Source organism: Felis catus, chromosome B3, assembly GCF_018350175.1.
Source record: "Felis catus isolate Fca126 chromosome B3, F.catus_Fca126_mat1.0, whole genome shotgun sequence".
In the NCBI taxonomy this organism is placed as follows: Eukaryota; Metazoa; Chordata; class Mammalia; order Carnivora; family Felidae; genus Felis; species Felis catus.
Genome location: NC_058373.1, coordinates 68,727,252 through 68,751,412, shown reverse-complemented (window position 1 = coordinate 68,751,412; position 24,161 = coordinate 68,727,252). Strand labels below are relative to the sequence as shown.

At 41.9% G+C, this 24,161-nt stretch overlaps 1 protein-coding gene across 1 annotated transcript in view; it reads right to left on the bottom strand.

The window, feature by feature from the left end:
- RYR3 (ryanodine receptor 3) overlaps nucleotides 1-23,820 on the bottom strand; it is a 455,720-nt gene extending 431,900 nt beyond the window's left edge. The window contains exon 1 of the mRNA XM_045059588.1: nucleotides 23,742-23,820. The gene's annotated coding sequence lies outside the window, so the exon portion shown is untranslated. The remainder of the gene's footprint in view (nucleotides 1-23,741) is intronic.
- Between the last annotated feature and the right edge of the window lie 341 nt (nucleotides 23,821-24,161).

Genomic DNA, 24,161 nt, shown 5'->3' with positions numbered 1-24,161 from the left:
GTCCCTAGGGCACCCCCCCCCCCCCCCACTGCCTAAAGGCAGTTCTAACTGACTGCTCTTAGTCTGTGCAGGATTTATACCGAATGGATCATCCTCACAGCTGGCAGCCTAAGTCTAGCAAAGCTGTTTAACATGTCAAGTTCAGCCTAGTATTAACAAAAACAACAGTCTGTCTAGATTTCCAACATGAATCAGGCACGAAAGTAGAGGTCTGGGTGAAGCTGATGAATAAAGGATATTGACCCAAGGCAGACTGTACAGAAAAGAAACAGGAAAGAAGTTACAAGTATGCATGGCAAGTATGACCAACACGATACAACTGGTCGCACTTGTCTCAGGTTTGATGCGACTGGTTTATGAAGGCCTCCTACGTACCTTGAAGCTCTGGGGAATGAAAATCAAATTAGGAACTAAATTCCATTTTCATTTACTCATCGTACCACTTCATTGGGGCTATTTACTGCCGTTACTCATCTATAAAATGCAAACTGTTATGGTCTCCTTGTTCTCTTACGGTAACACTTGTGAATCCATCAACCACAGAGTCAAGTATGAATTTAGTAGGGTCTTATAAGCTCTTTCCTGATATTCTATAGGTAAGTATCTCCAACCAAGAAAACATGCTTGAAATACAACATTTAAACTAATTTCTATTCCCTGTCCCTGAAGCCAACCTCTCCCTAAATACCTTTAACAATTTCTGCAGACCATTTTTGTAGATGTTTTGTTTCTCCATCCACTACTTTTTAATAATCATGGGGAAGAACTTCATCTTTCTCTATGAGGATATACTTGGGCCTTGCATCTTTTTAAAAAGGCACTGTTGAAATTAATGTTCACTTAGAAAATTTGGAAAACACAAAGGATAAAAAAATAAAATTAAATCACTACAGTCCCCAACCCAGAGATAATCAGTGTTAACATTTTGGTAGACATTCTTTAAGTGATTGAGACATAGCTTTGAGAAAGAGGAAGAGAGAGATCATAATTAATTACAAGATGCTATCAAATATGATTTATCCTTATAATAAATTATCAGAGTGGAACACATAAGATGTATCTTTTTGTCAAAAAGACTTAACAATGGAAAATAATTTGTCTTAAAGAAACAGGTCAATCTTATTTTCCACGCAACATCACACAGAACATAACTCTTTTGTAACCCATTTTCTCAATTAAATGTTATGAATATTTTTCCATGTAAAAAATTATGCTACAGGTCAGAAATTCTAGAATTTCCAGGATTTCTACAGCATCATTTAAATGGCCATATAATGTTCAGCTCGGGGGGTAGAAAGAGCTAAATACAATCTTTTGAAGGCCTGTTGTAGGATTTTTACCAGATGGCTTAAATGTATACAATATGTTTAGTGTACTTGTGAAATCAGACACCTGAGACAAGAAAGTTATGCTCATCCTAACCAAGGACATTATTGCAAAGATAAAACTAATTTTTTGAATGAGCCTTAGGAGTTAAAACTGCTCTATGAATGTAATATAGAAAGCACTTTCCTAGGTGTCCATCAATAGATGAATGGATCAAATTGATATATATACACACAATGAAATATTATGCAACCATAAAAAAGAATGAAATCTTGCCATTTGCAGTAACATGATGGATCTTTGAGGGCATTAGGTTAGATAAAGTAAGTCATAAAAACAAATACTGTATGAGCTCTCTTATATAAATTATCTAAAAAAATAGAGAACAGATTGGTGTTTGCCAGAGATGGGGTGGGGCCAGTGGAGAATGGTTGTCCCAACAAGGCAGAACTATTTTTAAATCCTCATAATAGCTGAGCAACCAACTTGTTAAATGAGATTCTCTAGGGACATACCTTTCACATGGTGCAGATAACAAAAGCATTAGTTCATATTTGGCCTGAGGTTCTTAATACCTTTAACATGTCCTGATAACCAGAAAATATCTCTTGGAGAGCCAACCATTATTTCAGGGTAACCAGAGGACAGTGAGTTTTGAAAGCATGTTGCTGGCCTTGCAAATCATTTATTTAGAATGTACCTTCCCACGGTGCCTTTGCTTTAGGTGATTATGATTGACTCAAATGAGTAGCTCAGAGATCAGAAGGAAGAAAAGGATACTAAAAATCCAAGAACACCCTTTGAACGGTAACTTAGCAATACCAATCCCCATTGGAGGCCAGTTCAGGAGCCTTACTATGGAAGCCTTTTTTTAAGGTTAAGAAAATCAAGCACCCTTACTCCAGCATCTTACAAAATTGCCCCTTTCCCTTACCTTGTTCTGCACAGATCCCCAGGAAAGCCAACAGTCTCCATGAAGGAAGGTCTGATTAGTGACAGAACTCAACCATCCATAGCTGTCACAGACCTCCAGAAAGGGAAATGTCTCAGAGCCTCACCTGCTTTCCCCCAGCAGATGAACACAACATTGTGAGGGCCAATCAATTACCTTCATCACTGGGAGTGAGCTTTAGAGGAAAAGAGGTTACAAAAGGGCAACCCATAGGGTGTGTGGGAGGAAGTTTTACCTCTTTGCCTTGGTGGGAGGTAGGGCTGCTCATTCAATTTATTGCTCAAATCAATACACTTTCAAGAGTGAAAAGGTGAACTATCAACAACTACCTATGGTTACCTTAGTGTTAAGACCTGCCTTAATGTGTTTGAGTCTCACAAATTTAACTCTGTATGGAAGAATTCAGACACTAAAGAATACATACCCAATTCTAGTTGAATGAAGTTCAGAAACACGCAAAACTTCTCCATGGTGTTAACAAGGCAGGTTAGAGTTTTCCTTAAGGGATGGCATAAGAAGGTGAGGGGAAGGAAGGGTAACACGAGGGATTCTGGTAATTCTGATAATCAATTTCTCAAACTGGGTGGGGTATAGACTTTGGTAATTCATTGAGCTGTTATGGTAGGTGCACACTTTTCTGTTTGTCCTACTTCATTTTAGAAATTTAAAAGGAAGCCTTTGGATTTGATTGTACATGTAATGTGTACATATGTGTATATACACCTATCTCTATAGCTACAGTTGTAACCAGCAATCGCCATAGATACAGCTTTCTTTCAGGTTTACTTTAGGATCTGTTATGTCACTTTTCTCCTTGCCTGTGGGGTTGGGAAGGGACAGGTAAAGCAGCTGTGGCCCAGAATCAATTCAGGGTATCCTTTTGAACACACGGAGAGCGAGCTTGGTTCCAGATCAACTGATTTATTACATTTTAACAACGCAGATCTTAATAGCATTGTAAATGTCTGTAAATTAACTAACGAGCAAATACAAACAGTGTCACATAAGTCTCACCACAGTGTGGCTCTATTTCTCAGGCAAAGAAAGACCTAGAAAGAGGAGGTCCCTGGTCAAAGGTGACACCAGGATTTGGCATCAGGTATAATGGGTTCTAAGCCTACGCTCTTTACCATGAAGCCTCGTGATTCTGGATTTACATATAATGCTACAGTTCTGGAAACTAAACCTTCAACCTAGAGAACCAAGAGAGGTCAGCACAACCTAGGAGGTCTATTCTTAGTATGCTGTGGGCAGGTGACAGTCCCCACAGACACCAGGCACCTTGGCCACCAGAGACGCCTATACCCGCCTGTGTGAGCAAGGCCCCTCTGGGCCAGGCTTCACGGTCCTTGGAGGTAGGCATATGGGTCAAGTCTGTACCACCTCTGACCCCCTCCAGGGGGTGGTCCCTGGGGCTCTCACTCCAGAGCGGGTGGTCCAGGCCCACTGTGCTCTGTGGTCTCTGTGCTTCTCAGGGCTCCTAATGCAGTCACCCCCTCACTCCCACAGAAGCCGACCAAAGCCCCGGCTGCCTGCATGAGAACCGCATGGAGAAAATCCCTCTCCCCGAAATCGATGCACAGAGCAATCTCTTGTTTAACACAAAGTTGAACTACTAAAGATCAATCTACCACCTGAAGCCCTTCGGCCAGGATAGCACACTTTAGCACTATCGAATCTTTAGTGACCTACTTGTTAACCCCTTTGACCCCAAGCCCCAATTTTCTGACTGTGCTATTGCCTAACACCATTCACAGAGTTGACAACTTATGTTCTCAACAGTAAAGCTATCAGAGTTACAAGTTCCTCTCACTGCTGCTACACTAAGGTACAGTACCCTTGGCAGCCATCAAGTCTGTGGATGAATGACAGTTTCTAATTACATAAACCTGTCACCTTTGCTTTGACCCCTCCTAAATGATCTATACATCTCTGAAAAAACAAGTATTTTCGAAATACGTACTTCAACAGTTTCTAAACACTGTCTCGCATTTTCATTAAGGCTACTTTTTTCCTCTAAACCTACTTTGTTGAAAGTTTTTATCATGAACGGATGTTGCATTTTTGTCAAATGCTTTTTCTGCATGTATTGAGATGTTCGTATGGTTCTTATCCTTTCTCTTACGGATGTGATGTATCACATCGATTGATTTGCCAATACTGAACCACTCTTGCATCCCTGGAATAAATCCACGTGATTGCGGTGAATGATTGTTTTCAATGTATTATTGGATTCAGTTTGCAAATATTTTGTTGAGGATTTTCACATCTATGCTCATCAGAGATATTATCCTATAGTTCTCTTTTTCTTGTAGTGTCTTTATCTGGTTTTGGTATCAGGGTAATGCCTGCCTCATGGAATGAATCTGCAAGCTTTCCTTCCTCTTCAGTTTTTTTTGAATAGTTGGAGAGTAATAGGTATTAACTCTTCTTTAAATGTTTGGTAGAATTCAGCTGTCAAGCCATCTGGTACGGAACTTGTGTTTGTTGGGAGTTTGATCACCGATTCAATTTTATTGCTACTCAAAGCTACTTTAATCTTTTAAAGGATCATTCTTTTTAAAGTCCCAAGTTGAGGATTTTATCTTGATGGGACACTAGAGAATGAATCGAGATAATTATACAGATATTATATTTGATGTATCAGGCTCTTGACAGATCACAGAATCAAACGTATTATGTTCCCTTCCCTTGATATATAAGCTCCAATTTTCCTGCAGATACTATTCCTTCCCCTATTACAATAGTATTCATACACTGTATCAGGCTTAGTTTCTTCACCAAGGAAAGAAAGAGATTGGTTTGTGTTTTTGGCCATGCAAGCATTACTCTTCTGGGTTTCCAAGTCTATAAAAGGGACTCAAGGAGGAAGGTGCCTAAGTGTTCTTTCCTGTGGGATGAGTTATCTATTGGTGAAAGGCAAAAATCTCCCTAGGACTCTAGACTCAGATCATCTGTGATCTCACTGACAACAGTGAGCCCAAACACTGGGGCTAGATCCCTCATACGTGTTCATGTATAGAACTGAGGGGTGGAGAGAGGCAGGGGTGGGGGTTGGGGACTAGAGATATCCAAAGGCAGAGAAAGAAGCTGCTTCTGAGAGAGATCACAAATGGCAGTCCCAGACCCCATGTGATGCACCCAAGTTTCTGTCTGTCTCAGAGTTTTACAAACCTGAGTTTGTTGTCAACAAATAGGAAATCAGAAGATTTCATGTCATATTCTGCATTTACAGTGTCTCTTGAATCTCTCTGGTCTCAAGTGCCTTCTCAGCAACAACCATCTGGAGCAGAGTGGCAAGTGTTCCCTGTAGGTGGGTCTTCCATTTTCCTATGGTCCCCACTGCACTCCTAGGGTTTCTTACACTGGCCTGTCTCACTCCTGTGTCATCCAGCTGACCATGTGACCTCTGCCCTGGAGGGAGAGGAGCTCAGGGGTTGAGTTGCAGAGCTTGTGATAAAGTCCCACCGCTTTGCCAACAAGCAAGTGCAATAGCTCTCAGGGAGGCAAAAGCCAGAGGAAGACCCTAGAGTTGACAACCGTGACTGTGCCCAATGAGGGATAGAACATGCCACAAAAGGTGCCAGCCACAGAACACGGAAGGGGTTAGAAGGTGCACCACTCCCCACGCACCTGGCTACTTTCTGACTTTTAACCTGAATGAGTGCAGTCCCCAAAAGGCCCGTGCAGGGCGTTTCAAGTGCATGCACTGCTCTGGACCAGAGTAAGTCCAGCTTTCAGAATTACTCAAGCGGGTCAAGAGCAGACTAGAAGAACACTTCAGATCACATCTGCATCCCTCCAGAGTCCATGGAAAAGTCTTCAGTGCTCCGTGTCTGAGTCCCTGAATGACAACACAGGTGGACAGAGTCTCGCTTTCCCTCATTCAGGCCAGACATCCACAGGGGACAGGCCCCAGTGGGACAGATACGAACTCCTTTGCAAGGCAAGCTGTCCCCAAGATAAATCACTCGGCTAACCAGAGGAGATGCAACAGGCAGGATCCTCCAAGTGAACCACGTCCGTGTTGGGCACCACACAGAGTGGCCAGATAGGATTTCTAGGATCTCTGACAAACGTGGGGCTCCAGCTACAGAGGAAAGACTTAGCAGAACTCCTGCCTGTGTCACTGGCAGCCCATCAGTCACTGAGCCCGGCCTGCATTCTATCACCAGCTCAAATTTTATGCTCCGCCAGTCTTTCTGGGTTTGCCTGTCAGTCAGCAGAGAGCCCAGCCTGACATTCAGAAATGCTCACTGTCAAACTACCTCTGAGCTTTGCATTATGCAGCAGCTGTTGGAGATAAAAGGGCCCTGGATGGGTTCCATTTCGAAGTTTTGTTTTTAAAGAAACTATCACAAACACAGCAGTGCTCCAGGAGCAACATCTGAGAAAGAACCAAACAAAAATATCATCTCTGCATTAGAAGTACCTTCCCATTATCCATCCACTGCTGCAGGTAACTGCTTGAGCTAGATCCTCATGTTTGTGACCAACATGAAAAGTCACACCTTGATATGTGCACAGCTATGAGGGTAAACAGTAGTTTCTCACCATCAGAACTTAAAGCCCCCTGCTTTATGCATTTGAGCAAAACTTCTTGTTTTTCCTCCAAAAATTATCTCGATGACACAATCCTTGGAGAACACCTGTTTTCTAGCCCAGGGGTGCTGAAACTCTGGGGAGCTTGGAAAATCCCAATGCCAAAGCTACACCCCCCACACCATAGCGGTTAAACCAGGACTTCTGAGACCCAGACAACAGTATTTTCTACAATTTCTCATGACTAGCGGGCTACTAGCAGTCTGCCTCTCCCTCCCTTTCAAATTCCAAATTTATTTCCATTAATCTCTCAAAATTGGCTTTCAAAATCAATTTCTCTCCCTCATGTTACTGCCCTACCTGGTTGCTACATTATTTGGAAATTAGCTTGACTTGCAAAAAAACAGAATCAGCCCATCTTTGGTTGGTGGAAGCCCCAGAGATTCAAAGATGAGCTTTTCTATACAGCATCGTTTCAGGATCAAATTAGTTTGCAGCTTCAGCTAAGGATCTCATGCAATGAAGACAAGAATTCGTCCGCTGAAATCACAGTTCGCTTCACAGGATAACACCCCAAAGAGACACTAAGGAGAAGATCAGCTCAGCAGCCAAAGTGAGGATGGAAAAAAACCAAGGTTTCTCCCAACCCCCACCCTGCACCCCAGGCTTAAAAAAAACAATCTGTAATGTGGGCCCCCTAAACTGCCTGGGAAGTTGGAAAATAAAATATCAATTGTGTCTCTCTCTGACCACTGGACCCAGATTACTACATGCTCTGACGTGCCCATGTCTCTTTTGAGCTCTCTAGAAAATATCTTAAACAATGTTGAACAACAGTAAAAACTCTGTGTGTGTTGTAATGCCTTTATTGTCCACTGTCTCAGCCCACTGTAGGGTTGCCACCGTGCTCACATAAAGGGATGTTTTGCTCTGGGTAGGGGATACTGCCTTGCAGTGTTCAACGTGTGGCCTTCCACATTCCCAACATGGCAAAGGAGGCTAATAACACTTCAAATGATTTTCCCAAGTCACAGGAAAATGGAGAGGTGACCTGCACCACAGGAAGTAAGAAAAAGGCACAAATTTTGGAATTAGTAAGAGTCTGGCTCTGCCAGTTACTAGGAGCTGATCTGTGTGTCTCAGTTTCCTCATCTGAAAAGGGGATTGCAACATCTATCACTAGGGTTGCTATGTGTAGTAGGAGATACTACACTGAACACCTAACATTGTCTCTAGCACACGTCTAGCACATTTAGCAATGTCTCTTGCTCTGTAGTGGTGTCTTTCCCTGGGATAGATGAGGAAACCATCAAGGAAAAGCCATATGGTGTGCTCTAAGGATCCAAGATAGTGAGCTTGCCTGGTTTGGAATTCAAGCTTATCATCCTGTACCAGTGGCCAACAGAGGCTCGGAGAACAGCCAGACTGGAAATGTGCCACACCTAAAATATGTTATGGAGAATTCCTAATCCTAAGTCCTACCAATCACCTCATGTTAAAGGTCTCATATCGTACCTCAACCATAATTGGTTTGAATGGGCTCATTATTAAATTCTCAAAATATCTAACTGCTTCCCTCCCTATGAACAACAAATTTTTCTTCTTTTCTCCTTCTGTTTTTATTATATGGTTCCTTCTTCCCAGAACCAGCTTAAAGAATGGTGCATTTTCACATGTGTTATGCAGGTTCTCATCATGGTTCCTGTCATCTTTAGAATAATGCTGCCACAGAAAGAAAACCATCACACTGACGGGAAGGTTAGTGGGTATGGAGAAAGTTCACTTGATATTTATGCTAAACTCCTGAAAACAAGCAACGACTATGATACAATATTCCCGTTTTCTTTCGTTCCTGGAGAGTTTCAGTCCCTTGAGTCAGGTCAGCTATTAGGTTCTACCTGTTAATACCCACCTAGCAGAATTATTTCCTGAAAACACGTAAGCAACTGCAAAACCACACAGTCCAAGACAAATGCCGCCAGGATCCCGCCTCTTGATGGAGATGGCTCCCTATGGTAGAGGTCAGGTGTTACCAGCCACCCACCCAGGGCCCTTATTAGAGCCTGTTTTCAGTTTATGACTGTAGGCAACATTTTTCCCACCACCACCACTACATGTTGTGCAATTCACTGCTCTTGCACAGTCCTGAAACATACTTGGTCAACAACTGCATCTATACATACGGTTTTATTTTTTCCTTCTATTTTCAACATAGGACACAATTATAAATTCTCTTTGCTTCACTTTCATCCAGTTGGGTTTCTGACTACAGCAGATGCTGTCGGCAGCCGGCTCCTATCCCCTCAACATCATCCCAGGGGAGGCTGAGATTTTGCCTAAGAAACTCACCTCGCCACAGGAGCCTGCTAAGGCCTCATGTGGAAAAGACTAGGAGTATCAGGGAGTTAATGATCCAGGGAGAAGCCTTCCAACAAGACAGAAGGGAAATTAGTAAATAAATATCCAATTCCTCACCTCTCAGAATACCTGAGTCCTGTGCTATGCAGTATCTGAGGCCCTAAGCAGGACAGAGTCCCAGCTGCCCACAGGGGTAACCTGCTGTTCATTCTCCCTGGGTTGTCTTCCTGGCCATGTCTGCTAGTTCCCCACCCCCTGCCAACACTCCCTGCGATCAGCTTCCCAAGGAACGACTTGTACTCCAAACTCGCCAAGACATGCTCGTGGGTCAATCTAACCTAAGACAATGACACGTGCAATGAGACCAAAAAGGTTCCCCAATGCAATGAGATGAAGGGTCTTCATTCCTTTATTCAACAGAGAGGGTTTTAGTTTTGTTCTGTTTTTTGAGCCTGGCCCTGTGCTAGGTTCTAGAGCTGCAACAGTTAATAAGGCAGACACCATCTTTTTCTCATCAAATTTATAGTCTAACAGAGGAGTTGGTCCTCTAACAAGTTAGAATCTAATTGATGGAGGCTATCAAGACCACGTGCAGAACACAACCAGAGTGTATAAGGAGACCTATCTATGTCTGCGAGAAGAGTTCCCTTTGGGAAGCAGCTTTCAGCCAAAGGCTAAAGGGTGGGTAGGAGTGAACAAGGTAAAGAGTGCGCGAAATACTGTCCCAGGCAGAGGAAACCGCATTTATAACTGCCTTGAGGCTTAAAGAAACAGTGCTGCACAGAGGTAACAAATGGGACCGGAGTACTGTCAATAAGCTTGGCTCCCTCTTCCAATCCCTTATGAGTCATCAAATTGTTCCGAGGATCCTAAGAAACTGAAAGGACTACGTAATTTCACCTGGGAGTTAAAAGAAAAACTTGACACACTATTACTTAACTCCTTTAATGGCTAATCAATTCTACCTGTTTGGGCCAGCCCTCAAAAATTTAGTTACATTTAGGGACACCTGGGTGGCTCAGTCGGTTAAGCACCTCTTTGTTTTCAGCTCAGGTCATGCTCTTGCTGTTTGTGAGTTCAAGCCCCACATCGGGCTCTGGGATGGCAGTGTGGAGCCTACTTGGGATTCTCTCCCACCCCCCTACCTGTCCCCTGCTCATGCAGTCCCTGTCTCTCTCAAAATAACTAAAAGTAACCAATTCTTTTTAAAGTTTAAATTGCATCTAGAACCAGGAAATCTCAGGGCTCCTGCGTGGCTCACTTGGTTGAGTGCCCAACTCTTGATTTTGGGTCCCAGGGTCATGGGATCGAGCCTCACATGGGGCTCCATACTGAACATGGAGCCTGTTTAAGTTTTTCTTTCCCCACCCCCTCTTGCCCCCTCCCCTGCTCACACCCTCTCTCTCCCTCTGCCCCTCTCCCCCAATCTTGAGAACATGCTGTCTTGCTCTCTAAAATAAAGTTTAAAAACAGGAAATGTTGACATTATTCGAAAATAAAATTAGTTGGCTAATGAAAAGTACCCTCAGCGGAGGCATACCAGGTCAGAACAGTTGGACTTCTAGTGCTTTGTTAGAAGAGTTCTTTGTTTGAGAACTATTCTTAAATCTTTGATACTGTGGTGGGAAAGAGACATGGGTGGTTAAGGAGGGATGAGAGACAAGGGGAATGATTAACTTATTTTCCTTCTGGTCCCAAAGATCACCACACAACCATAATGAGAAATTCACTAGAAGGACTCATGGGACTCAGCATATACTTGTACTCTAGTCCAGAATTTATTACAGCCATATAGTAATAACACACAGTTGGATCATAAAAGGAAAAGACAGAGGCAGAGAAATCAATGCCAGGCTTCCTTGTATCTCTCCCTCTTCTGAGGGGATACACATGAGTGTGATTCTTTCTTGGGCAACTAACAGTGCAATAATATGTGTAACTTCTTCCCAGGGATCCCAGTAGAGACTCAGTACCCATGGTGTTTACTGGGGTATGGTCACACAGTACCCTCTGCCTAGCCATGTACTATTCTAGATTCCCAGAAGTAGACAAGTGTTCTGTATAATCACGTTGTTTGTGCAAACAGTCTAGACACCTAAGACCACTCTTACCCCTTAGAGAATGTTAAATGCCAAATTCAAATGCCAGCCCCAGGCCAGGCTTGCAAGTAGGTCCTTCTAAAGAAGGCCAGAGGTCTGTTGTGTTCATTCTTTTCTGAACACCTACCACCCCGGGGGAATGAGAAGTTGTGAAGATGAATGGACTAAATTTTTTAATTTTCACTATCGTAAGATCCACAAAGATAAGCAACTTAGTACAAAGTTTTATATAAATTCTCTTCTGCAGAAACTTGGTCCCTTGAATGGTTTGGAGAAGGCAGTGTTATGTAGTTCAGATAGGGGTGCCTGGGTGGCTCAATCAGTTAAGCATCTGACTTCGGCTCAGATCATCATCTCACGGTTTGTGAGTTCGAGCCTCGCATCAGACTCTGTGCTGACAGCTCAGAGCCTGGAGCCTGCTTTGGATTCTGTGTCTCCCTCTCTCTCTGCCCCTCCCCTGCTCACATTCATTCTCTTTCTCTCAAAAGTAAACATTAAAAAACAAGTAGCTCAGATTAAGGCACCCCCAATTATGCAGACATTGAAGCCAGTCGTGGCCCAGCCAGAAGAACAAGCTCACCAAAAAACTTATTTTGTAAGTTTCAAACAGTGACGGTTTTCCTTTGAAAAGCACATTAGATCACCTCTTCGGGCTCTCACAGTGAGACTTTGCTTGGAATAAAAGTACAGATTTCCAGCAATAAAGCCAACTCATCTAGTGACATAAAATCCATTTACCACAAACATAAACTGTGTTTTCAGCGATAACTTACATATCTGAAATGAGAGAAATTGCAAACTGATCAGCAAACCCTAAATAAATGGCCCTCTTCATTGTAACTCTTTTATAGCCAAAGTGACCTTTCTTAATGCCAAGGCAGTATATTTATAGGATCCTATTTTCTCATATAATTCACTGTCACATTCCATTTTCATAAATATTTCTGAAAGGTAAAACAGCTGCATCTGATAATAACCCATAAATACTAAACTGTATCCTTGAAAGAGCAATGTTTAAACATTAAATAAAATTTTACAAAGAGAATCATTCACAATTTCACACAAAATGCCTATTTTGTCTGCATAGTACCTTTAGGCCTCTATGTGTATTTTATGAAAATTATAATCCTACTGTAGATCTATTTTCAGATGTTTAAACATATGTAGGATAGTTTTCATACATGTCTGTTAAAAACTATTCATTTTAAACAATTATATGCATTGGTTAAAATCAAGTAGTCAAGGAGCACCTGGGTGGCTCAGTCGGTTAAGCCTCCAACTTCAGCTTAGGTCAGGATCTCACAGCTCGCGGGTTCGAGCCCCACATCGGGCTCTGAGGACAGCTTGAAGCCTAAAGCCTACTTCAGATTCTGTGTCTCCCTCTCTTTCTGTCCCTCCCCTGCTCACGCTCTTTTTCTCTCTCAAAAAAACATTAAAAATAAACTAAAAATAAAGGAGAGATTTATAATAAAATGTTACAGCCCCTACCTTATCATATCGCAGCTGTTTTTATTCCCCAGTAGCAGCCATTTTTATTTAAGTGTTCTTGTTTTAAATTTTTCTGATTATCTCCATTTCAGTAAACACATTATTTCTCATTTTAGATATTATCTATTAAGAATTTTAGATTTTTTCTGTGCCATGAGACGCCGGGTCTCTCCGTTCATTGTCGGCCTGCTACAGGTAATACTTTACTTGCTATCCTGAGAATGAACAGTTCTGGTACCTTTATCCTCCCCTTCCACTTCTCCCCAGCTTCTGATTCTGAACTGCTGTTGTTTATATGTATGCTTCTACGTGTAAGATTGAGACCTTTCACATGAGGTTCTGTAGCCACGACTGTCTTCCATGCTTTGTCTATAATTCTAAAAGCTGAAATCAATAGTTATCTATATAATGATGACTCCATAAATACTGTTCACTCTTAGAGCTAAATGATACAGCATGATTATATTTCCTTTCTGTAAGGCTTTTTATATTTCTAGTTGTCTTTCGTTTTCTCTCTTGTGATTGTATCACATTCTTATATTGTCTAAGGAATCTAAAGTAGTTATGTATCTGTGGAAACTCATTCCTCTAACTATCCTTACTTGGATACCTTCTTCCTAAAGCACTATTTTCTCCTGCTCCAATAATGACTAACTGCTACCAGTCAGTACAACCTAGCTGTCATCCTGGGACTCTTTATTACATTCTTAGGTTGAAATTATTATTTCCAAGATTCTACCTTTTTTTTCTTCCTCTCAGAACATATCTGAAAATATCTGCATTGTACATTTACACTTGCGTGATAGTTTTGCTAACAGAGAAATCTAAATGGAAAATAATTTTCACTTGAAATTTTATTCTATTAAAGTATTACATCCCTTGTTGCTATGATTCTTGTTCCTTTGTGGGTGGCCTGCTTTTATGTTTTGTTTTCTTCCTTAAGAGGCTCATAGAAACTTCTCTTCCAGGTTTTCAAAATTCTCAGAAACAGTGTATTTTCTCTGTAAATCATGTCTTATTCATTTGTGCTGGACATTCAGTGAACCCTTTTCTTCTGACTCCCCAATTTTAGCAAATTTTCTGAAAATATTTTGATACTTTTCTCCCCTCTCTTGTCTCTATTCTTCCTGATTCTGCTGGATTTATCCTCCAGGATTTATCTTTATATCTATTTTCCATCAATGTATCTCTTTATTTTATAAGAAATCACCTTAACATTATCTTTAACACTTTCAGTATTTTTTTAGATCAAGTCACGTTAAATGTTGTTTGTTCCTTTTGTTAGATCTTGTTTTATGGATGCATTATCTATTGCCACTTTCCTGAGAATCGCTGGGGAAAAAAAAACAAATACCTGCTCTCTCATTCTTTATTTCTGTTTTCTATGAGGCCATTTTACCTGTCTATCTTTTTTTCCCCCTCAGATTTTCTTCAAATATCTGGTTATCCTTGCTTACTCATGTAAGAATTAAGCAGTAAGAAGCTTACAGTCACTTCAAATCTTCAGGATGTCTACTACCAACAAACAGAAAATAACAAGTATTGGCAAAAATATGGAGAGATTGAGATGCTCGTGCGCTATCGGTGGGAATGTAAAATGGCACAGCTCCCATGGGAAACAGTATGCGGGGGCGCCTGGGTGGCTTAGTCAGTTAAGCTTCTGACTCTTGATTTCAGCTTAAGTCATGATCTCAGTTTGTGCGATTGAGTCCCATGCTGGGCTTTGTGCTGACAGCATAGAGTCTGCTTGGGATTCTCTCTCCACACCCCCCTGCCCCTCCCAGGCTCACTTACTTTCTCTCTCTCAAAATAAACATTAAACAAATTTTTAAGTTTAAAAAAAGGTCAAAAGAAAAAACAGTATGTGATTCCCTCAAAAATTAGAGTTATCTTATGATCCAACTATTCCATTTCTGGATATATACCCAAAGAATTGAAAGCAGGGTCTGGAAAAGTTATCTGTACATTCACATTCATAGCATTCACCATGGCCAAAAGGTAGAAGCAATTTAAGTGTCCATCTATGGATGAATGGATACACAAAATGTGGAATATATACACACAGAATATTATTCAATCTTTAAAAAGGAAAATTCTGACACATGCTACAACATCAATGAATCCTGATGCATTACACAAGTGAAATAAGCCAGTTACAAAGACATCCTGTAGGATTCCACTTATATAAGGTAGGGAGTCAAATTCACAGAAACAAAGTAGAACACTGGTTGCTAGAGGCTGAGAGGAGGAAGAAATGAGGATTGTTGTTTAATGGGTATTAGCGTTTTAGTTCTACATGATGCAAACTTTCAGGATATGGTTGCACAACTCTGGGAATATACTTAATACTGATCTGTATCTTTTAAAATTGTTAAGATGATTTAAACAAACAACAAGACAAAAACCTGACAGAGAGCTGGAGCAAAAGCACTGGGATCCAGCCCATTACCTTTTTAGTAATTAGCATCTCAGCCCAGGCTAGTAGGATTCCAACTGGACTTGAGTGTACCGGTTCATGACACTTATCAGTTTGAGTTATGACAAGAGTCAATATTAATATTGTGCATTCACAGAAACCTTTCTCCCCAAGAGGATGGGTTTCCTGACACCCTACCAGTCGTTCTGTATTTGGTTGTAATCACGAGAAAACAGAGGTAGCAAGGAATGAAGGGTCAAGGAGTTGCAGAAACTGATCAGGATTCTTTATTCCTATCTTCTTCTAGGAAGGTATCAAGCAAGCAAGGGGGGTGGTGTAGCAAAGGACAGAATTTCAAGCTATGTGAATAAAATGAAATGCCACCGACTTAGAAAAATTAACATAGAAGGTACAAAGATTCTTCTAAGGATTTCTGTTTTAAATCCATGAATTCTCTGTTGCTGGAGAAATAGGTTTTTTGTTTTACAAAAGCAGATGTTTTTAGAGACAGAAGAGGGCACTGGTGTCACCACATTTCTTGCAAATTGTTGACGTAAAGGCAAGTCATTCCTACCCGCAATCAGTATTACCATAGAAGCTAAGTATTTCTGCTTTGCCATTCAGATTTTAAACTCACACTGAGGTTTTGTTTGGGATATGGGAAGACAGGGAGGCACTTTTTACTTTCAAGGTCTCCTCTCTGAATGCGTAGAAGTAGCAGTAGAGGCAGCTACACAACAAGAGGACTTGAATCACACAGCTCATCATTCAGCTACAAATAATCAGCCAAGCTTAAGTATCCTGGCATTTATAGGGATAAAAAAAAAGAATATTTCCATTGCCACTGTTGTTAGCAAAGAGAACAGATTTCTTCATCTTCTACAAGGAAAAAAAAAATTACCATTGAGCACCTGGCTCTAACTCAATTCTGCCAAGAGGCCCAGAAGTAATCAATAAACACTTATTAACTAATCACGTAGTCTCTCACTTCTGTGAGTAAAATGGCAAGTGTTGTACAAATCCAGAAAATAAACAACCCTTAGCACAGAGGAAAAGGAAGGGAAATAAGGAAATAGCTCAACAACTAGTTTTACATCCGATTTCCCAGAGAACAATGTAGCTTTCTTCTTTCTGTGCCTGTGGGTACCATCTAAGTGGGGAGAGGGAAAAAAAGGCTAATGTATTATAGTCAGAGTTTACTATTCCTTCCACAGTTCCCCTTTACCTTTAAATGCTTACTAGAAATCAATCCCAATCAACCTTTAGAAAATCATTAGTCAAAACAAATGCAAAGTAGTTAATTTGTGTCCACAATCACAGGATTCAGAGAATTATTCACATAATTCAGGCAAAACTCATCCTGATGTCCATGGCCTGCATTATTTGGTATAATAATGGGCCTTTCCCTCACTCTACCCTTTTCAAGTGCCTAGAGAGGCAGATGACTGAGACTGGTGGTCTCTCTGAAGGTTTAAAAAAAAAAAAAAAAGTACAAACAGCCAAGCCATCGTTCTTCAGTCCGGGTCTAAAAACTGTATCCCACGCATGCACAATGGAAGACTGTCAACCAAGACCATGATTTAAGACATAGGAGACACAACTTATTTCTGCATCAACAGGGGCACAGTGAAAAAGTTGCTTTGGTTTTTCTGATTTGGGGCCACACAACTAGAGGCTTAGGTAGATGTGCGCAGTTTGGAAGGCAAGACTTAGACACACTAGATTCCATGAAAATGCTTCCTGTTAACCCATGGTATCAGGTGTGAAATCTAGAGGGCAATCTTCGAAAAACACCAACAGGGACCATCAGTCCTCTTAGTCAAATAATACTAGTTAGGATATGTGACATATCCCAAAACTGTGACAGCTCTCAAAACTGCATCCATTCGGCGGCGGGGGAGGGGGGCTCATCTTCCTATGTTCCCTCTCCAGCGACAGCAGGTAGCCAGTTCCCTTAATATGAACCTGGCGGCCACTCTACACTCATCTCTTCTCTTCTGTGCATGTCCTAGAGTTTCAGACGTGCTCATATATTCTTCTTTTCCATCCTACCTGATCTTGACCCCGCGGCTGCATCCCCATCCCCTGGGATTCCTGCAAGATCTTCCAACCACTGCTTGGTCCTCCTGCCTCCATCAGGTACTTCTTGCATCTCCTTTCCCCACTATTGTCCTGACATCTTTTCATTATGTGATCACATCACCTCCTTACTGAAAATCTTTTGGACGTAGCAAGTGCTTCTAGGTTGTAGGTTCAAAAATCCACTCATGTTTGGGGTGCCTGGGTGGCTCAGTTGAGCAACCAACTTCACCACAGGTCATGATCTCACGGTTTGTGACTTCGAGCCCCACATCGGGCTCTGTGCTGACAACTCAGAGCCAGTAGCCTGCTTCTGATTCTGTGTCTCCCTCTCTCTCTGCCCCTCACCCACTCATGCTCTGTCTCTATCTCAGAAATAAACATTTAAAAAAAAATTTTAAAAATCTGCTCGTTATAACTAATTTTTTTTTAAGTCAAGGTAATACCGATGCAAGTTTAAATGTTTAAGTATTACCAAAGGATATACAATAAGGAGTCAGTTTTTCACTCTTTCTAGATCCTGAGTTCCTACTATTAAAAGTTTATGCATCACAAAATTTTTCTATGTGTGTGCCCACATAATACACACATATAATTTTACTGTTTTTACTTATGTTGAAGATTATATCCTATAAACACATATAGACCTATATTCCTTTGCATGGTATTCAACGGAGCATATCAACTATGATTTATTTAATTAGCACCTTTCTGTGGAGATTTATGTTGAATTTTTGTCTTTTACTCTCCAAATTGCCATGAATGCAAAATCAAGTCAAAATACTTGGGAGACAAGTTCTTTATCAACTGGCTGCTGCCTACATATTTTGTTTCATTTGCTCCACTTCCCCATATGTAGTCTTCCTTCTGGCCACACCAAGCTACTTGCAGTTTCCAAAAACACGGTCCTGCTAGGTTACATCTTCCGGTCATGTCCTCTCTGCCCTTCTTCGTCTGGCCAACTCCAACTCCTCTTTTAAAGGTACTCAAATTTTATTCTAATTCTGATGCTCCTCCTTCCCCCTTCTGAACTCATTTGATTCCTGTGCTACGTTGTGTTCCATGCATTCTGGAAATCATCGTGATACCTGCCCCAGCACTCAAGACATGAGACAGATGAAGGAAGACCTACAACAAAGCAAAATAATAGAGACTTGGAAAGAAAATGGAATGAGGCCTCTAAGAGCCTGAAGGAAAGTCATGGAGTAGGACCCTCCATGGCAGTGCCACGCTCGCCACCAATGAACAGAGCTCCTACGGGACAGAGAGTACGGAGGTGGGCAAGCAGGAGTATGCTCATGGGAGACAAACATCAACACACAGCAGCCTGGATTAAGTGATCCATGAGTTCTACAGGTACTACAGGAGGCCAACTGACAAAGAGAAGCTGAGGTCTGGGGCTCTCAATGATATTGAGGAGTGACAGAACTGCCCTGAGCCTTGAAGGAGAAATTACACTGAGAGGAACCATCAGGGTAGAAAAAGTGCTATGAGCAAACATCTGGAGGCCAATCAAGCTAGGGTAGCTGAGGTCTGCAGAGGAGAGCAGGGAGGTGGAAAGAGGGCTGGACCAAGGTTTTGGCGACTGGTGGTCTAAGCCTGGCTCCTTCATAAATTAATTCAATCAATATTTATTGAACCTCTGGCTGTTCTGGGCACTGGTGACAAAGCAGTAAGCAAAATAAAAACTTCTGACCTCCTGGAGCTTCTATTCCCAGGGTTCTAGTGACAACTGCCAGTCTAACACAGAGCAAATCACATCACTCCTATACATCTGCCTCCTAGATCTGTACCACATGGGCCTTGGACATTTTTCCGATCACTTGTCTCTCTAGTATTGTAAGATTAATAGGAAGAGGTTGGACATGTCGGTGCATTGTGAGCTTAGTGAACTAAGGAAGTGGACTCCATCTGGACAGTAAGGGACCTCTGCTGAGCTGTGTACAGCAAACACTTTCAAGGTTCACAAAGTTTCGGAAGATTGGTCTGATAAACTGAAGGCTGAAGAAAGAACACTGGAAGCTGGAAACAATTTAGGAGATATGTGATCCTTACAAGGTGAGGAAGGCTCATACATAAATCCTAAGGGTCAAAATCATGGGGAATAGCACAGATTTGATAAACCATGAATAAGCCACTTCTTCCTAAAACACTGGCTCTATTAAGCATCTGGCTATAAAGTCTTCATTGGCATGATGCTAAGATGAGCAGAACTGATCAAACAGACAGCTTTCAGGCTCAAGACAATTTTGGATCTCTGTAAGACTGAGCTTAAGTGTACATGTGCCACTTCGCAGGCTCCAAAGAATTACCGTTTTCCAGAGGAATACCATACAGCCTGTACCAACTGTCAGACACTGCACAGGGTATGGCTCGACAATGCATGTAAACGTGGGTGGCCCACTGCACAAGATGAATGAAGCCCAAGGAACAGGTGCGGTCTCCCCAGCATTCTGATACTCCATACAATGTGGCGTATGCTATCTTGAGCCCTCTCCCTAGAAAATTCTATAGTGCTTATCACCCTAGTAGTTAATCGCTCAGGCTTCTCTAGTGCAGCCTTCCCGTGCCTTAACGAATTTTAGAAGTCAAAGATAAATGCTCCCTGCCAGAAAATGCCTTAAAATAGAATGCTGTGAGGATTTCCCTGGAAGAGTGATAGGCACTTACTTAAGTACCTCCATCTCAAGTTCTACCTCTTGCCTCCGAAAGCATACACTCTGGTCAGTCCCCCCTGCCAAACCTGGGGGTGCTAGGTTACCATTATAGAAGGTCTTCAGGGAGAGAAGTCACCAGTGTGCAAATCGGAAAACTCCATGACTCCAGCTCAGTACCACTCTTCTTGACTTAGAAGTTCCATTGGGTAACACACTGAAGAGCAATGAAGTCTAGAACAGCACGACAGTTCACGTCAAGTGGACTTCACAAAACTTGGGGCATCTGGGTGGCACATTCGATTTAGCCTCCAACTCTGGATTTCAGCTCAGGTCAAGATCTCACGGTCCCTTTGAGCCCCACATCCGGCTCTGTGCTGACAGTGTGGAGCCTGATTAGGATTCTCCCTCTCTCCCTGCACCTCCCCCACTCAAGCTCCTGCATGCTCTCTCTCAAAATAAATAAACTTAAAAAAATTTTTTTTAATTAAAATAAGGACAAGGTTTTTAATAAACAGACCTCAAACCAGATTTTAGTGTCTATTCTGTCCAATACCTCCAGCATGGCCCTTCAATTCCATTCCGTTTAGACTCTAATAAGGAACAGACTAGTCATCAATAGTCACGTGTCACTTCCATTTTTGGAATAATGCAATCTTTCAAATTCTTGACAACCATAGCGTTTTACAAGGACACAGGCAAGCATTTCTCCAGTTTTATCTGATTACCAAGCAGTAACTAGAAGTGCTTGTTCTTTTTCCTGACCACAAGACTGTCAGGATTTGCTGTCTTTTACCATCTCTCTCTTACGGGTGTGGAGAGATGGACCTCCACAGGGGTAGTTTACCCACAGTCAGAAGAAAAGGAAACCTTTGCCATAACCAGAACAAAACTTGCACTTGGATTAAACCTAATAGTAAAACATCTTCTTTTACTTTCTGTTCTAGTGCTTATGACAAGTCCAACAACTACTTAGTTACAAAACATCTTTCTAGTTTATTCCATAAAGCAACACTAGGTATTCCCTCCTCATCTGCTTCTCCTTTACACAATGGGTTTCATCAGAGGTCACTGCAAACCAGCTGTATCACCAACCACTTATCCTCTGTCACAGATGAAGAGAAAGCTTTAAAATACCTACAACCCAAGGTGCCCGGGACTAGAAAGCCTTTAAAAAGTCTGCTATGGATGGCTTCTGACCACTTGACATTTCTCACAGGAAATAACACTTACAAGTATAAAGCAGAGGGGCACAGAGCTGTCTCAGTTTTGATGTTCTGGTTCCTCCAAGAGTTCCCGGGATCTGCAGAGCAAAGTACTGAAAGGTAGCAGGGGGGAGAAGCTGAGGTAGACCACTCCCCTAGATCTAAATCCTTCCAAGTAATTCCTACAGTCCTCTATGAATGTACATGATAATAACCATAATTTATTAAATGCTTATTCTATGACAAACAGTATGCAAAACTATATACTATATTTTATGTATATGAATTCTTCAAATTCTCACGGCAACCCTTTAAGTATTATTGTCCATCACATTTTATAGATGAAGAACCTGAGGTGTCAGGTAATGTATAGGACATGCTCAAGGTCATTCATGTAGTAAGGGGGCAGCGATGGGTTTGAACCTAGAGGAATCCAGCTCTAGAGCATACATTTAATAGCTCTACTATAAAGCCTCTCACAATGACCATCATCAAACTCCACCTTGCCCTCAGTCCCAATTTCTCACTGCCCAGGATCACCTGCAGCAGACACAGCATGTTCATCAACCAAAGACTACATGTCCCAGCCTTCCCTGCAGTTAGGTTGGGTCATGTGACTGTATGGGGGCCATTAGATAGGCATGGAAATGACGTGAGCACGTCTAGGCTGGACACTTAAGTATCTCGTGCAGTCCTTCCAGCTTCCTCTTCCCTATCCAGGGAACCTTGGAAGGTTTAAGTTCCAGATAGCTTAGTTTTAAGATAGAAGCAGCCCAGGCGTCCTAGTCATTGCTTACAGAAGAGCTGCTCAGAAGTGCTACTCAACTCACACCAGGTGGTGATGTGAGGAAGAAATAAACTTCTATAGGGTTAAGACAGTAAGATTTCAAGATTGGCTTTTACCTATGGCGGAGCCTAGCCAGTTCTGAGCACATACCATGTAATTTACTTCAGGTTTTAATTATTAGGGCCCCTTATTGTCTACATCTGCCTAAATGAACCTGCATGCTCCATACTGCTTTCCTTGGCTCCCTACACTACCAAATCAGTTTCTTGATCTAAAAGGGTAATGTGGTTTCTGCCAGATTTCTTTCAAAACACTACCTCATGTAAGGATAAATAGATCAATGAAACACAATAGAGCGTCCAAAAATAGACCCACACATACGTGGTCAATTGATTTTCAACAAAGGCACCAAGACATTCAATAGGGAAAGGAAAGTCTTTTCAACCAATGCTGCTAGAACTGCTTACATGTAAGAAAAAAAAAAAAAAAGAGCTTCAACTCCTCACTCTATATACAAAAATAAATCTGAGGTGAATCATAGACATAAATGTAAAATAACCACAGAACTTCTAGGAGAAAACAGGACATTGGAGTAGAAGATAATTTTTTAGATAAGGAGAGCAAATGCTGTGGTATACCATCTGGGTTCCCTACATCAAACCAAGACCCTCATTCTCCCAGCTGCAGTTGCTGACAGTTGTGGCTCACAGCTGAGTCTCTCCTCAGATGTTTCCCTCAGAGAAACATTGAATTGGGGATACAATGACCCGCCCTCTCTGCCTCAGTTTGGAACAACTATGAAGGGTTATCCCATGAGAAATGAAACATATGCTCGCAAAAACATTTAGTCACAAGTGTGTGTAGTAGACAAATTCTTGACAGCCCCACAATGGAAACCCAAACGTCCACCAGAGAATGAACACACTGCGAGATAATCATACAAAGACTACTACTCAGCAACTAAAAGCAACCAACAACTGAGCTATCCAATGCCGTGGATGCTGATCTTAAAACCATCAAGTTGAGCCAAAGGAGCCAGACACGTACAAATGCATATGCCAAGACTCTATTTTTATGAAATACCAGATCTGGTAAAACTCTGATACTAGAGATGGGAAAGTTGTGGTCTCTGCGACAGGGAGGGGGAAGTTGCCCAAAAAAATGGCAAAAATGAGTTTTCTGGGTAGAGAGAAATGTTTCATATCCTCATTAGAATGGTGGTTACAGAGGTATAGGCAGTGATCAAAACTCATCAAACCATATGCCAAAGCTCTGTGCTTTTCACTTCATGAAGATATCTCAATAAAAAATAATGTTTGTCTTGCATCTGAGCTTGTTCCCTCACCCCCACATGTGTGCAGGGGGCTCTCGAGATGGTCAATCCACTGCAGGGGATTCAAAGAGTGGTTATTAACACAACTCCTGTCTTCAAGTCTCAAGCCCTGAGACCTCCCTCCTTGGCTTCCCCTGGAACTCTGCCCCTCTCCTTTCATTCTCTCCTGCACTTTACCTGACTGAATTTCCCTCCTCTTAGGAGCTTTAAGGTTCTTCGAGAGCTTCCTTCCTCGTGTACTCTCCATCTCACTGTTTTACAACTAAGGAATCAACCTCTCTTCCAGCCCCAGATCAGGGAAGACTTCACAGCGATAACAGCAGTAACAACAATAGCCCTTTCTTGAGTGCTGACCATGGGCCAAACGCTGTTCTAAATACTTTGCTTGCAGTCTTTGGGATGCTATAACAGAATACCATCAACTGGGTGGCTACTAAACAACAGAAATCTATTTCTCACAGTTCCGGAGGCTGGGAAATCTAAGATCAAGGGGTTGGCAGACCTGGTGGCTGGTGAGAGCCCGTTTCTTGGTCCACAGACAACCTCGTTCTTGCTGTTAACCTCACACGGTGGAAGAAGCACTCTGGGATCTCTTTTATATGAGCACCAATCCCATTCACGATGACCCCACCCTCATCATCTAATCAGCTCCCAAAGGCTCCACCTCCCCACGCCATCCACACTGGGAGTTAGGTGGGGACATAGGAATTCTGGGCGAACACATATCCAGTCTACACCATATACATTACGCCACTTAAATGTAACAATCCCTTAAAAGTAGGTATTATTACCCACATTTTACAGATGAGAAAACAGACGGAAATTCTGTAAATTATCCACATTCATAGAGCCAACAAGTGAAAAACCGAGGAGTCAAACCCAACTCCGATTCCAAAGGCTGGATCCTCTCCATAGACACTAT